We start from the raw sequence: 17,141 nt of genomic DNA, 5'->3' as shown, positions 1-17,141 counted from the left end.
GGTTGCAATCAGCTACTACATCACTACATTCCATTAAATTCTACACAGTGGGCTTTTCATGTCATCACTAAGTAACTTACATTTGATGTAAGAACACTAACCTCATAGAGAAAAATACAAGGCAAAGTGAGTGAACCAATGGCTGCAATAGCAGCCAAGTAAAACTTGACGGTGGAAAAAGCAAACGGGTGGTCAAATATCGGTCTGTAATTGGCTAAAACCTCTGGATCCAGAGTGGGCCTTTTGAGAAGAGCTTTAATTACAGCTAATTTTAAGGACTGTAGTAAAAATACTGATAATAAAGACAGTCATAGCCTATAAAGAAGTGGTAACTACAGGTAAAATATCCTTGAGCAGCCTGGTAGGGATGGGGTCTGAAAGACAGGTTGAAGAAGTCCTTGAGCCGCCTATTACAGCGGCCTATTATATATCAGGTTTTACAGATGTTTCCAAACTCCAGCCTCTGACAGAAGCCAATTGAATCTAACAAAGAGATAAATGCAGTACTAAGGCTATTCTTATGAATGTCGACATAAATATTGAAATCACCTACAATGATTACTTTATCTGTTTAAATGACGAAGCCTGATGAAAACTCTGCAAATTCTGAATAAGCACCAGGAGCATTTAGTTTTTTAGTTAAAATCCTCTTCTGTTCATTTCATCTTTAAATAATGTAGGTAATAATAAAGTGTGCGACCCGGAGTAAGGGAGCAACGAAGCAACTGGTTTCGCTGGACTTTATTCCTCAGCTGGAATACAGGCTACTGTGGGCCGTAGCCGATGCCAAAACAATAAAACAAGCAAGCAAACAGGCAATATAACGTTATATCACATTAGCTCTCTCAGGGCTTTCTCAAAACACAAACCCCCCCCTGGGAACACCATCTCTGATCTGTAAAATCTTGTCTATTGTTGAAAATGCAAATAAAGACACATTATAAACCTTTTTTTTTTAGCATGTAGACCACATTGGACAAGGGCCAGATCAAAAACCACTGTACTAGACTTCTCATCGGGACTGGATGATGTACAGACCCTGAAGATTCATAAAAACACAGTCTCCAGTTGTGAAACCTTATTCTATAGTGAAAAGGCAATAAAGACATTTCAAAATCGTTTTTTCAGCATTAGACCTTCATTAGATCAGGTCCAGATCAAAAAAACCACTGTAACCTAGACTCTCAAATTGGAACGGGATTAATCTAGCAGACCTGGAAATTCATAAAAAATCAGTCCCTGATTTGTGAGAAACCTTTATTGAAATAAAGGGGACAAAAACAGGACATTTCCATTTTTTGAACATTTTTTCTTTTCATGTCAAACCTGTCACGCCATCTCATTTCGAATGGACATGAAAAATGTCTTTTTCTCACTACAAAACAGTAAAAAGTAAAAAGGTTATGTTTATCTCTTGAGAAACATTAAAACACTCTTCATCGATTGTTCAAGGGGAACATCCTATAAAACATGATTTGCACTACCTTTCCTCCATCGGGCCATGGTCCACTTTTGCCACAGCTTCTGTCATCGTCACTTTGCAGACCTCTTCCGAGCCTTTTTGTTGTACTTTATAGGATTTTTCCCAATTGAACAATCAGTGAGATGGTTTAATGTTTCTTAAGAATAAACATAACTTTTTTACTTTTGGCGAGACAGGGTTTGACAGAAGAAGAAAAGATGTTCAAAAAAGGAAATGTCCCTTTTTCGTCCCTATTTTCAATAAAGTGTTTCACAAATCAGAGACTGTGTTTTTTATGAATCTTCAAGGTCTGTGATTTAATCCAGTCCAGATTTGAAGAGGTCTAAGGCACAGTGGTTCTGGATCTGGACCTGGTCCAAAGTGGCCCTGTGGTCCAGCTCATAGCTGTGGTTTACTAGCAAGTTTCAGCATCAAATTGTGAAAGCTAACGGTAAAACACAGCAGTGTGTGGCTGTTTTAGTGATACATAGAAATACAAGTGGCTGCCTTGCTGAGGCCACAACTGCTGGGGGTGGTGGTGGAGGGACACATATGACATGATATTGCCCACTCCTCACTTTTTACGTGTGAAGTTGACTGGCTCATTTGAGACAAACGGTTTGTCAAGTTTTCTTTTTCAACTCGCTCGGGTTCACTGGATGTTCGAATTGCTTCTCTGCTGCGAGACCATACGTAAGCTCCATGACACACCGTCTGTCTCTGACAGACAGTCGACGTGTAGGGAAGGCCCCGCCCCCTCTATATACCACGGTCGACCACCCCTCTGGGCCATTCCCTCGCTTTCTTCCAGCGGAATTTACAGAGCTCCCTCAGTTCATCTGGTTTGTCAGGTTGGTTCCTAGCTTAACTGCTATCAACGTCCCCTTAAGGGAAACGTTGCCTAGTGGCGGCACCGACAGACTCTGGGACTGTGCTGATGGTTATTTCAGTGGGATTGTTGACCCGCATTGTGGCGAGCTTCCCGGCGGGTCACCAGTGTGCTCAACCACCGGGTGCCCTGCTAGGCTTCGGGCTACGTTCACTCGAGCTCCGGGCTAGGTGTCACATAGCTTGTGTGCCACCATCATTGGAGCATAGTTAACTCGTAACGGCGAACTATTCTCCCACACGACAGGTTATAGTTAGGCTCACACCAACTAATACCCCAATAAAATTTGAACTAGGTTCACACCTGAGTACCACATTTCTCCCCCGACTGGCATGTCTGTCCCCGCAGCCCCCGTCATAGGAAGCCGGCCAGACGGAGTGGAAGGGCTCTTCCCACCGTTGCCCCACGTCATGTGGAGCAATGATTTCGGGCAGAGACCCCCACGCTATGTGTATCGTGTGCATGGAGCTAAGCACGCTCAGGGCGGCGCTAGCGGACCCACAGGTTGCGCACATTGCTGCACATGCCGATGAAGTCCTGGAGAGGAGATTGAGAGTTGGCTGTGACAGGTACTGACGGCAGGACCCGTCCCTCGTCGCTTCAGATACCGCTCAGAGATCCACACACTCCCATCAGCCGCAAGCCCAGCGAGGGACTGGTGGACTTGATGAGGAGGTTGTTAGAAGATGTCTTCAGAGGGGAGGGAGACGACGATGCAGACGGTGAGACCGGTTCTGTTCACATCCTGAATTGGATGACATGGAGGAAGGAGAGGAGACTCTACCTTCCCCACGCAATTCCAAGACCCCCTAGCTCAATCGAAGCAGCCGCTCCGTTGGATAACACCTGTAAAGGGTTTGGCAAACGAGCGCGGCTAAACTGGAATATTCCCTGGCCGGCGGCTCAGGACTACGGAGGGGCCGACGGGGACTTTACGACGGTAAAAGGCTCCCCTCCGACCCGCCCTCCGGCCAAGCAGCCTGCTCCCAGCGGGTTCCCGGCTCTGCATGACCGAGATGAGTCCGTTTTGGTCGACCCGTTAAGAGCAAGGTAACCACACAGGGCTACTCCAAGCTAGAAGTGCATGGCATGGCGGAGCTGGGGCTGGCCAAACCCCGGCTGTGGAGCCTTCACTGGCCTACCCTCCATTCGAGCCGCGATACCATCTCAGTGTCTTCGCACATCTCCCTGCCCAGTAAACGGAGCGTACAGCAGCAGGTGTCTATCAGTGTATGTACAAATATGCTGTGCAGTCGGTCTGCTCACTAAACGCCGTCACACTGTTGTCAGCTTATCAAGCGGAGATTTTGAGGAGATGGGCAGCCAGTGGATCCGGGGTGTCCCGAACCCGGCGCTGTGGGAACGAAATCTGTGGTGTGAACGACTCCTCCTGCGCTCCTCCCGCAGAGCTATGCAGGGCTGTGGGCGCGTCATGGGCCTGGCAGTCGCAGGACAAAGAGCTCTGTTGCTCTCCCTGTCAGGGCGGGTGGCACACAAACCGCGGAGTCATGGACGCCGCATCAGACCCCACCAAAGGTCTTTTTGGCCCAGCTCGGAGAAAAGGCGTTGAAACCAGCACACAGAGAAAGCAGGAGGGTGAGGCATTCGAGCTGTGTTTGCCTCAAAAGCAGATCCCGCGGCCCCCACCCCGCACCGGATCCGGAGGAAGACAGGGGGGCGCGAGACCGGCTCCCAGACGGGTGCCGGTCACGGCGACCATCAGCCAAGAGCGGGCAATAAAAAGCCCTGGGGCAAGCACTCTTTCGCTGCAGTGGCGGCGAAACGCCACTCTCCCCAACCCCAGAGGGATGGGAAGAAGTGGTCTGCCTAACGGCAGCCATGCCCCTCATCCTCCTGTTCCTCCTCCGGCAAAGAGGAGAAGAGAGGAGTTCAGAGCAGCGGCTTGGTTCGGGTTTCTGGAGCCAGCAGCCACGGTCCCTCCCCGTAGTCAGAAAGGCAGGGAGAGAGACTGACTGTCATGTTCGACAAGTGTCACCAAGCACCTGTTGTTCACACAGCCAAGAGCTGTCCCCCTGGGTGTCACCAAACACTCATTCATGTTCCCATGTTCAAAGAAATAAAGGTGACAGCCCCGCAGCCAGGCTAAGAGCCGAAGGTGGGGTGTCCTACACAAAAAAGCTGCACGGGTGTTACAGGACGAAATCGATTCTCTTTTAATCAAAAGAGCGATCAGAGTGGTCCCCATCGAGGAGAGTCAGCAGGGGTTTTACTCCCGTTACTATCGTCCTCATTCCAAAGAAAGGGGGATCACTGCGTCCCATTCTGGATCTGCGTGTGTTTAAACAGTCATCTGAGAATACACGTTCAGAATGTTAACAATAAACGTGTTGTGTCAGTCTATCCGTCCCGGCGACTGGTTTGCAACAATCGACTGCAGATACATATTTTCACATTGAGATTTTTTCCAGGCACACAGGAAATTCTCTAGGTTGCGGCGGGGCATAGCCTACAAATACCGAGTGCGCCCGTTGGGTCTCTCGCTGGCTCCCACGGGTTACACGCAAATTGTGGAAGCAGCACTGTCTCCGTAAGGAGGCGAGGTATCAGAATATTTTCGTACATAGACGATTATCTGATATGCTCTCATTCACAGGGAGCAGCACTCAGGGATGTGGAGACTGTGACGTCTCACCTCAGCGGCCTGGATTTCAGAATAAACTGTGGCCAAAAAGCCGGGTGCTTTCCCGCACAATGCATCTCCTATCTGGGTGTCGTATAGACTCCCCATCAGATATCATGCCATGCTATCGGGAGAGGGCTACAGTCGTTCATTCAGTGTCTGGCCCGGTTTCAACCGGGGACAGCGGTGCAGTTCAGACTGTGTCTACGGCTGCTGGGGCTAATGACATCTGTCATTTCAGTAGTGAGGTTGGGCCTCCCCTGCGGAGGAGGGAGTGGCAAAGATGGGTGGCATTGTTAAGACTGTGTCCCCCGCCGTCACCTCTCTCGCTCGTTGACGTACGTTTCACCAGACGTGCACGGCAGAGAGAGAAATCCACGAATTTCTCTCAGGGTGTCAGCCTGGGGACGTGGCGTCAAGGGCTGTCATAACAACGGACGCGTCCATGACAGGTTGGGGAGCGACATTCAGGGCAGAGCAGTGAATGGCACCTGGTCAGCGGAGCTGGCTCAGGCGCATATAACTATCTCGAGTTTGATGGCAGTGTTTCTGGCCTTGAAACATTTTCTCCCTCACCTGAGAGGGCAGCATGTGGCTGTGAAATCCGACAACTCCACGGTGGGTGGCATACGTGAACCGTCAGGAGGGCACTGCTCTTCGGCTTCACAAACTGGCACGAAAATAATTCTGTGAGCGTCTCTCGGCTCGGGTCGCTGCAGGGGACGCACGTAGCGGGAGTGCTGAACGGGTGCAGATCTCATGTCAAAGGAAACCTCTTTTTTCGGGGAATGGAAACTCCATCCCAGGTTGGTGAGCCAGCTGTGGCAGAGATACGGCCGGGCTGCCGTAGACTGTTCGCCTTGCGAGAAAACGCGCATTGTCGTGTATTTCTCATTAACGGAGGAGGATGCGCCGTTAGGTGTGGATGCGTTGGCGCACCCATGCCAAACGTCTTGCTGTACGCATTTCCTCCCTCGTCTGATCTCCCACCCACACTGACCAGAGTGAGAGCTCAGGGCCTGTCGCTGATTTTGATATCCCCACGGTGGCCGTCCAAACACTGGATAGCGGAGATAGTTCAGTTACTATCAGGCCAACCTTGGCCCCTGCCGCTGCGCAGGGACCTCTTGTCTCAGGCAGGGGTGGATATTTACCACCCCCATCCAGAGCAGGTGGCTCTCTGGGCCTGGCCCGTTAGAGGTTAATTTGGGGCCTGGCGGGACACTGCTGGATTGCCTCAGAACGTGATCGCATTTCAGTGTGCGAGGGCTTCATCCACTCGCTCATTATACAGTTATAAGTGGCGAGTGTTTGAGGAGTGATGTGAGGCCAGACATATTGTTTAAAGGAGTTAGGGTGGAGGACATTTGTGCGGCGGCGAGTTGGGCTTCTCCGCACACTTTCGTGAGATTCTATAGGCTGGATGTCTCAGGTCCATCCCTAGCTCACGCAGTGCTCGAGTCTGGTGCTTCAGAAACTGGTTGATGTCATTCCAGTCAGGAGCCAGATGACTTCGGGAGATTATGCATACCGGGAGTGATCTATATCTACTATAGTGAAACACCGAGCGAAGTTAGAAAAAGAACGTTGGGTTACTTAACGTAATCCCTGGTTCTTTGTAAACAGAGTGGGTGTTTCACCAAACAATTCCCTCCTTGCATTGTAGAGGAAGAAACCGATAAGAATGGCCCGGACTGGGCGGTTGACCATGGTATTAGAGGGGGCGGGGCCTTCCCTACACGTCAACCTGTCTGACAAAAACTTCTTCATTCTGCGGCTCTTCTTGGCAGCAGCACAGCGTTTCTCCCTCTCTGGCACTGTGAGTACTATGGTTACGGCACATCCTGAAACTTTAGAATGATTCTCAATAAAATCATGAATGTAGCCTGATTGTTCCTCAGTGCTGAAATCTTGGATTATAACATAAGTGTAACAAATTTGAAGTCAAATAAAGGGAAGCCTCAAAGCCCCTCCCTCATGAAAATATTATGTATGTTAAATTGTCCTGTGTTGAATAAGCCACCATGTTTTGATATTTGTCCTCACTCTTATTGATCAACGACCTCTGCTTATTATCTTCATTTGGCTGTCAACATGTCAGCAGGTGAAGTGCCTTTAGGGCCGGCCCAGGTTTCTACAATACTGTAATAATTTAGCTGTTGATTATACTGTGCCACTTACATATTTGTGTTAGATAAAATGCACCTTAATAAGTAATATCACTGCGTATATTTATTATGAGAATTTAGTAACCAAACAGACAGAAATCTAACTGAGCATGTCTGCTTTCACAAATATATTTAGTTTAGTGAATTATCCAACTGAAACTTTTTTTTTATCCTTTTAAAAGTCAATCATTTTTCCTATTGACTATTTCAACAAACAGTAATAATATGAATAACTTTTATTGTTCTATTGTAAATGATGTATGGATGAAAATGTATGATGGTAGAAAATGAAAGACACTTTTCACTCCTCTGACATTTGGTTTGCTCCTTCATCACAGCCTGAAGAGGAAGTAACATACAGCACTGTAAAGCACACGAGAAAGACTCCTCACAAGGTAACACTCAGTACAGTGATACTGTCCGGTTTATAAATATATATATTAGGTGTGAATGCTGAAAGCATGAGTTAACTCTTCACATTGAGTAGAAGCATCATTCAAATTTCAAAATCTTCAGTTCAATTAGGGATCAAGGTTTTCTCATTTGTACCTTTCACTCAAAATATTCCAGGTTTTCCAGGAATATTTCCTCATTGACAGAATGTGCCAAATGTACATATTTCTGTGTTTCATGTATTATCAACACGTATCTACTTATTCATACATTCAGCTCAATACTGATGTGTTTTAAGTGGGGGGATGGGGGTATGGGTGGATGGTGTGGTGGATTGGAACTTTCTCGGGGGGGTGGTGTGGGTAAGTTGAGGTATTTTGACCTTCACTCTTCACACCAACCACCCCAAAAAACAACACCACCAAAACAACAAAACACCAAAACAACCACCCTTTTTTTTTTTTTTTTTTTTTCACACAAACCAAAAAACAAACCCCAAACAACCAAACCCAAAAACAACAACACCCACACAACACACAAATTTTTTTTTTTTTTTTTTTTTTTTTTTTTTTTTTTTTTAAAACAACACCCCACAACACACCCAACACACACCCACACAAAAAACAAACCACAAATTTTTTTTTTTTTTTTTTTTTTTTTTTTTTTTTTTTTTTTTTTTGTTTTTTTTTTTTTTTTTTTTCTTTTTTTTTTTTTTTTTTTTTTTTTTTTTTTTTTTTTTTTTTTTTTTTTTTTTTTTTTTTTTTTTTGTTAACCTACAAACAAACAAACAAAACCCCCCCCAACAAAACCCCCACCCCACAACCCCACCCAACACCAACCCAAAAAAACACCCCACCAACCAAACCAAAAAACAACCACAAACAACACCAAAAAAAATTTTTTTTTTTTTTTTTTGGGGGGTGGTGTGTTTTGTTGGGGGGGGGGGGGGGGGTGTGTTTTTTTTTTTTTTTTTTTTTTTTTTTTTTTTTCTGTTTTTTTTTTTTTTTTTTTTTTTTCTTTTTTTTTTTTTTTTTTTTTTTTGTGGTTGGTTTTTGTTGGGGTTCGTGTTGTGTGTTTGGGTGTGGTGTTTTTTGGGTTTGGTTTGTTTTGCTTGTTGTGTTGTTTTGGTTGTGGTTTCTTGTTGTTGTGTGTTGTGTTTTCTTGTCGTTTGGTAGTTGTTTTGTTTTTGTGTTTTTTTTTTTTTGGGGGTTTGGTTGTTTGTGGTTGGTTTGTGGTGGTGTTTTTTTTGTTGTTGGGGTGTTTTTGTTTTTGTTTGGTTTTTGTTGGTTTGTGGATGTTTCGTGTTGTTTGTTGGTTAACACAACAAACAAACCAACAAACCAAACAACCCCCCCAACAAACAACAACACACCACCACCACCAAACCACCACCAACACAACAAACCAACCAACACCCCCTAAAAACCCAACCCAAAAACCAACCCCCACAACCACACCACCACCCCCAACCACCCAAAACACAACACCACCAAACACCACCCCCCAACCAAAACCAACCCAAACACCACAAACACACACAACCCCACAACCACACTCCCAACAAACCGGTGGGGGGGGGGGGGGGGGGGTTTTAAAACAAACCTCAACTTTCTTGAAGCTTTAGTTACAAATGAAGTGTACTAGAAAACCGATTCAAACTCATTCCACTGAAACTCAATTATTTACAAACATTGAGACTTTCTCACGTTTCTTTCAGCTTTTTGTATTCTTTCACTATTTTTTACATAGTCACTGTTCAAAAATTCAGAATTCGCAAAAGATGTTTGGCATCAGGCTGTAGGTGCCGTGTGGTCATCAAAAATACACTCTTAAACCAAATAGGGTTTGTATGTCACAACTTGATGGGATGAACTGTTGCTAAGCTACGTTTTCTGGTTCACGACTGTATATGTAGCTATACTTGACATATGAAGCGATCCCCTCTCACTGTGTATACTGGGCATTGTTAACATACATGAACAGCTTAAGCTCACTAGCATTGGATTTAGAAGCTAAACGTTTCATAAAACTATGTGTCATTGACAAGCCTGGGAAAATGTCCCACCGGACTGCTGGACACACCCTATACTATATTTATTAACAAAACATAGTATAATAGATAACGTTTATTGTTCTATTGTAAATGATTGTAGATGGAAAATGTCTGATGGTAGGGAAAATGAATGCGGATGTATTCGAATAAATATCTTGTACACTTGGTATTCTCTGTGTAACTACTCTTGTAGAGCTCCTTGTATGTATTACCGTTGTCTGCTGAAGTTCAATCTTAACCGCTTTATGTACTCTGTGTTGAATTAAATCAAAGTGAACGACACACATTGGAGTACGTTTTATAATTGTTTTTAGGGGGGGGTTTTTCTTACTGAAGGTCCTCCACATTGCCGGGGGATCACTGTGTGGTACCAGAAACCAACACTAAACCAGACCACAATTGGTGACTGCTCTGCTTGATGTTTTACCACATTCCCCTCAGCTCTCGACAGCTGCACTTTGAAGAAGCGTTGACCTGTTACGTGACAAGGACAATGTTTGCCGCTCTACGAGCCAACCTCATGATAAAATAAAGTGTGGACCCGTAGTGTACGTTTCAGACCCACAGTGTGCCTGTGGTTTCCCATTTGTCTGTCTGTTCGGCCCCAAATTTAACTCTAACGGGCCAGGCCCAGAGAGCCACCTGCTCTGGATGGGGGGGTAAATATCCACCCCTGCCTGACAAGAGGTCCCTGCGCAGCGGCAGGGGCCAAGGTTGGCCTGATAGTAACTGAACTATCTCGCTATCCAGTGTTTTGACGGCCACCGTGGGGATATCAAAATCCGCGACAGGCCCTGAGCTCTCACTCTGGTCAGGTGTGGGGGAGATCAGACTGAGAGAGGAAATGCGTACAGCAAGACGTTTGGCCATGGGTGCGCCAACGCATCCACAACCTACGGCGCCATCCTCCTCCGTTAATGAGAAATACAGCTGACAATGCGCGTTTTCTCGCCAAGGCGAACAGATCTACGGCAGCCCGGCGCCGTATCTCTGCCACCGCTGGCTCACCACCTGGGGATGGAGTTTCCATTCCCCGAAAAGAGGGTTTCCTCTTGACATGAGTCTGCACCCCTGTTCAGCCTCCCGCTACGTGCTCCCCTGCAGCGACCCGAGCCGAGAGAGAGACGCTCCACAGAATTATTTTCTGTGCCAGTTTGTGAAGCCGTGAAGAGCACGTGCCTCCCTGACGGTTCACGTATGCCACCACCGTGGAGTTGTCGGATTTCACCAGCACATGCTGCCCTCTCAGGTGAGGGAGAAAATGTTTCAAGGCCAAAAACACTGCCATCAACTCGAGGTAGTTTATATGCGCCTGAGCCAGCTCCGCTGACCAGGTGCCATTCACTGCTCTGCCCTTGAATGTCGCTCCCCAACAACCTGTCATGGACGCGTCCGTTGTTATGACAGCCCTTGACGCCACCGTCCCCAGGCTGACACCCTGAGAGAAAATCGCTGGATTTCTCTCTCTGCCGTGCAGTCTGGTGAAACTGTCACCGAGCGAGAGAGGTGACGGCGGGGACACAGTCTTAACAATGCCACCCATCTTTGCACATCCCTCATCAGCAGGAGGCCCAACCTCACTACTGAAATGACAGATGTCATTAGCCCCAGCAGCCGTAGACACAGTCTGAACTGCACCGCTGTCCCCGTTGTATAACCGGGCCAGACACTGAATGAACGACTGTAGCCTCTCCTCCGATAGCATGGCATGATATCTGAGGGAGTCTATACTGACACCCAGATAGGAGATGCATTGTGCGGGAAGCACCCGGCTTTTGTTTGTCCAGTTTATTCTGAAATCCAGGCCGCTGAGGTGAGACGTCCAGTCTCCACATCCCTGAGTGCCTGCTCCTGTGAATGAGAGCATATCAGATAATCGTCTATGTACGAAAATATTCTGATACCTCTGCTCCTTAACGGAGACAGTGCTGCTTCACACATTTGCTGTAAACCCGTGGAGCCAGCGAGGACCAAACGGGCGCACTCGGTATTGTGGCTATGCCCCGCGCAAACCTAGAGGAATTTCCTGTGTGCCGGAAAAAATCTCAATGTGAAAATATGTATCTGCCAGATCGATTGTTGCAAACCAGTCGCCGGGACGGATAGACTGACACAACACTTTTATTGTTAACATTCTGAACGTTGTATTTCTCAGTGCTGTTTAACACACGCAGATCCAGAATGGGACGCAGGTCCCCCTTTCTTTGGAATGAGGAAGTAACGGGAGTAAAACCCCGCTGACTCTCCTTCGATGGGGACCACTTGATCGCCTTTTGATTAAAAGAGAATCGATTTCGTCCTGTAACACCCGTGCAGCTTTTTTGTGTAGGACACCCCACCTTCGGCTCTTAGCCTGGCTGCGGGGCTGTCACCTTTATTTCTTTGAACATGGGAACATGAAAATGAGTGTTTGTGACACCCAGGGGGACAGCTCTTGGCTGTAGTGAACAACAGGTGTTGGTGACACTTGTTCGAACATGACAGTCAGTTCTCTCCCTGCCTTTCTGAAACTAGCGGGGAGGGACCGTGGCTGCTGGCTCCAGAAACCCGAACCAGAGCCGCTGCTCTGAACTCCTCTCTTCTCCTCTTTGCCGGAGGAGGAACAGGAGTGAGGGGCATGGCTGCGTTAGGCAGACCACTTCTTCCCATCCCTCGGGGTTGGGGGAGAGTGGCGTTTCGCCGCCACTGCAGCGAAAGATGCTTGCCCAGGGCTTGTTATTGCCCGCCTTGGCTGATGGTCGCCGTGACCGGCACCCGGTCTGGGAGCCGGTCTCGCGCCCCCCTGTTTCCTCCCGGATCCGGTGCGGGGGGGGGGCCGCGGGATCTGCTTTTGAGGCAAACACAGCTCGAATGCCTCACCCTCTGCTTTCTCTGTGTGCTGGTTTCACGCATTTTCTCCCGAGCTGGGCCAAAAAAGACCTTTGGTGGGGTCGTATGCGGGTCCATGACCTCCGCGTTTTGTTGCCACCCAGCCCTGACAGGAGAGCAACAGAGCTCTTTGTCCTGCGACTGCCCGGCCCATGACGCGCCCACAGCCCTGCATAGCTCTGCGGGGGAGCGCGGAGGATGGAGGTCGTTCACCACACAGATTTCGTCCCACAGCGCCGGGTTCGGGACCCCCGGATCCAACTGGCTGCCCATCTCCTCCAAAATCTCCGCTTGATAAGCTGACAACAGTGTGACGGCGTTTAGTGAGCAGACCGATGCACAGCATTTTGTACATACACTGATAGACACCTGCTGCTGTACGCTCCGTTTTACTGGGCAGGGAGATGTGCGAAGACACTGAGATGGATCGGCGGCTCGAATGGAGTATGGAGGTGGTAGGCCAGTGAAGGCTCCACAGCCGGGGGTTTGGCCAGCCCCAGCTCCGCCATGCCATGCACTTCTAGCTTGGAGTAGCCCTGTGTGGTTACCTTGCTCTTGAACGGGCTCGACCAAAACGGACTCATCTCGGTCATGCAGGCCGGGACCGCTGGGAGCAGCTGCTTGGCCGGAGGGCGGGTCGGAGGGAGCCTTTTACCGTCGTAAAGGTCCCTCGTCGTCCCCTCCGTGTCCTGAGCCGCCGGCCAGGGAATATTCAGTTTAGCCGCGGCTCGTTTGCAAACCTTTTACAGGTTGTTATCCACCGGAGCGGCTGCTTCGATTGAGCTAGGGGGTCTGGATTGCGTGGGGAAGGTAGAGTCCTCCTCTCCTTCCTCCATGTCATCCAATTCAAGGATGTCAGAACCGGTCTCACCGTCTGCATCGTCGTCTCCCTCCCCTCTGAAGACATCTTCTAACAACCTCCTCCATCAAGTCCACCCAGTCCCTCGGGGCTTGCGGCTGATGGGCAGTGTGGATCTCCTGAGCGGTATCTGAAGCGACGAGGGACGGGTCCCTGCCGTCAGTACCTGTCACAGCCACTCTCAATCTCCTCTCCAGGACCTTCATCGGCATGGTGCAGCAATGTGCGCAAACCTGTGGGTCCGCTAGCGCCGCCTGAGCGTGCTTAGCTCCCATGCACACGATACACATAGCGTGGGGGTCTCTGCCCGAAATCATTGCTCCACATGACGTGGGGCAACGGTGGGAAGAGCCCTTCCACTCCGTCTGGCCGGCTCCTATGACGGGGGGCTGCGGGGACAGACATGCCAGTCGGGGGAGAAATGTGGTACTAGGTGTGAACCTAGTTTAAAATTTTTATTGGGGTATATAGTTGGTGTGAGCCTAACTATAACCTGTCGTGTGGAGAATAGTTCGCCGTTACGAGTTAACTATGCTCCAAATGATGGTGGCACACAAGCTAATGTGAGCACCTAGCCCGAGCTCGAGTGAACGTAGCCCGAAGCTAGCAGGGCACCCGGTGGTTGAGCACCTGGTGACCCGCCGGGAAGCTCGCCACAATGCGGTCACAATCCCACTGAAATAACCATCAGCACAGTCCAGAGTCTGTCGGTGCCGCACTAGGCAACGTTTCCCTTAAGGGGACGTTTGATAGCAGTTAAGCTAGGAACCAACCTGACAACCAGATGAACTGAGGGAGCTCTCGTAATTCCGCTGAGGAAGAAAGCGAGAATGGCCCAGAGGGGGTGGTCGACCGTGGTATATAGAGGGGGCGGGGCCTTCCCTACACGTCGACCTGTCTGTCAGAGACAGACGTTGTGTCATTGGAGCTTACGTAATGGTCTCGCCAGAAGCAATTCCCATAGTGAAACACCGAGCGAAGTTAGAAAAAGAACTTGACAAACCGTGTCTCAAAATGAGCCAGTCAACTTCACACGTAAAAAGTGAGGAGTGGGCAATATCAGTCATATGTGTGCCCCTCCACCCCACCCCCAGCAGTTGTGGCCCTAAGCAAGCGCAGGCCCTTGTATTTTCTATGTATCACTAAAACAGCCACACACTGCTGTGTTTTACCGTTAGCTTTCACAATTTGATGCTGAACCACAGGCTGATGAGCTGACCACAGGGCCACTTTGGACCAGGTCCAGATCCAGAACCACTGTGCCTAGACCTCTCAAATCTGGACTGGATTAATCTACAGACCTTGAAGATTCATAAAAACACAGTCTCTGATTTGTGAAACCTTTATTGAAAATAAGGGACGAAAAAGGGACATTTCCATTTTTTGAACATCTTTTCTTTCATGTCAAACCCTGTCTCGCCAAAAGTAAAAAAGGTTATGTTTATATCTTAAGAAACATTAAACACATCTTCACTGATTGTTCAATTGGGAAACATCCTATAAAAGTACAACAATAAAGGCTACGGAAGAGGTCTGCAAAGTGACGATGACAGAAGCTGTGGCAAAAGTGGACCATGGCCAGATGGAGGAAAGGTAAGTGCAAATCATGGTTTTTATAGGATGTTTCCCAATTGAACAATCGATGAAGATGTGTTTAATGTTTCTCAAGAGATAAACATAACCTTTTTACTTTTTTACTGTTTTGTAGTGAGAAAAAGACATTTTCATGTCCATTCGAAATGAGATGGCGTGACAGGGTTTGACATGAAAGAAAAAATGTTCAAAAAATGGAAATGTCCTGTTTTTGTCCCTTTATTTTCAATAAAGGTTTCACAAATCAGAGACTGATTTTTTATGAATTTCCAAGGTCTGTAGATTAATCCAGTTCCAATTTGAGAAGTCTAGGTACAGTGGTTTTTTTGATCTGGACCTGATCTAATGAGGTCTATATGCTGAAAAAACGATGAAATGTCTTTATTGCCTTTTCACTAATAGAATAAAGGTTTCACAAATCTGAGACTGTGTTTTTATGAATCTTCAGGGTCTGTACATCAATCCAGTCCCGATTTGAGAAGTCTAGATACAGTGGTTTTTGATCTGGACCTTGTCCAATGTGGTCTACATCCTAAAAAAAAAAGGTATAATGTGTCTTTATTGCATTTTCACAAATAGAATAAAGATTTTACAGATCAGAGATGGTGTCCCAGGGGTGTGTGTGTGTTTTGGAGAAAGCCCTGAGAGAGCTAATGTGATAACGTTATATGCCTGTTTGCTTGCTTGTTTTATTGTTTTGGCATCGGCTACGGCCCACAGTAGCCTGTATTCCAGCTGAGGAATAAAGTCCAGCGAAACCAGTTGCTTCGTAGCTCCATTACTCCGGGTCGCCACACTATTATTATTACCTACATTATTTAAAGATGAAATGAACAGAAGAGGATTTTAACTAAAAAACTAAATGCTCCTGGTGCTTATTCAGAATTTGCAGAGTTTTCATCAGGCTTCGTCATTTAAACAGATAAAGTAATCATTGTAGGTGATTTCAATATTTATGTCGACATTCATAAGAATAGCCTTAGTACTGCATTTATCTCTTTGTTAGATTCAATTGGCTTCTGTCAGAGGCTGGAGTTTGGAAACATCTGTAAAACCTGATATATAATAGGCCGCTGTAATAGGCGGCTCAAGGACTTCTTCAACCTGTCTTTCAGACCCCATCCCTACCAGGCTGCTCAAGGATATTTTACCTGTAGTTACCACTTCTTTATAGGCTATGACTGTCTTTATTATCAGTATTTTTACTACAGTCCTTAAAATTAGCTGTAATTAAAGCTCTTCTCAAAAGGCCCACTCTGGATCCAGAGGTTTTAGCCAATTACAGACCGATATTTGACCACCCGTTTGCTTTTTCCACCGTCAAGTTTTACTTGGCTGCTATTGCAGCCATTGGTTCACTCACTTTGCCTTGTATTTTTCTCTATGAGGTTAGTGTTCTTACATCAAATGTAAGTTACTTAGTGATGACATGAAAAGCCCACTGTGTAGAATTTAATGGAATGTAGTGATGTAGTAGCTGATTGCAACCGTCTCGTCTCACCCGCTCTATGATGAGAGACGATGGGTGTGAAATGCATGAAGAATACAGAAGACCCTGTTTAGAGCCAATGTTTGTTTTTTCTTTCCTGGGCTACTTTAGAAATATGATCATTCAACACTGCACACTCAATAGAAGAGGAAATGTAGATATAAAAGAGTAAAAAAAATATAATGATTTGTTTTCAAGTCTTTATACACCAATAAAAACATAGTAGAAGAAAAGAGAGTAGAAAATTTTATTCCATTTCTGTAATATTCTGAAATTGAGGCACCCTAAATCTGACACACTGGACCTTTAAAAAAATAAAAAATCTAAATATTTATTAATTGCATTTCTTGTATTGTTAAATTACAAATGGCCGTCTTGTCCCTCCAAAATAAAATATGACACAAACAAACAAAGTGCATATTTATGTTATGAAAGTAATATTTGGCAGAAGCGGTGTGTTGATTGAACAACAACAGTTCTGGAATCCTCTTCCTGATCACGGCAGAGAGAAAATGCCGTTATCAAGGTGTTTGGGATCTCCTAGCCTTATTTTTGCAGCATCTGTTGTTCTTAAGCACATTCATCTGGAGCTGTATTTTGAGGAATATCCAAAAGATATATTCATAACTAAAACAATTCAATGCTGCAGCACCTTGGGGTACAATAGTTATTGTGAAATTGTAATGATCTTATTTTCCATCTATTGAGCAGCCTCAGTTATGGATG

General features: G+C 46.7%; 2 pseudogenes; one reads left to right on the top strand and one right to left on the bottom strand.

Moving 5' to 3' along the window:
* Window positions 1-3,440: 3,440 nt before the first annotated feature.
* On the top strand, window positions 3,441-6,197 carry LOC113747867 (uncharacterized; annotated as a pseudogene).
* Window positions 6,198-10,161: 3,964 nt separating this feature from the next.
* LOC113747866 (uncharacterized) lies at window positions 10,162-12,747 on the bottom strand (annotated as a pseudogene).
* Between the last annotated feature and the right edge of the window lie 4,394 nt (window positions 12,748-17,141).

The sequence above is a fragment of the Larimichthys crocea genome, chromosome XVI (assembly GCF_000972845.2).
Source record: "Larimichthys crocea isolate SSNF chromosome XVI, L_crocea_2.0, whole genome shotgun sequence".
In the NCBI taxonomy this organism is placed as follows: Eukaryota; Metazoa; Chordata; class Actinopteri; family Sciaenidae; genus Larimichthys; species Larimichthys crocea.
This window is presented reverse-complemented; position numbering and strand designations above follow the sequence as displayed.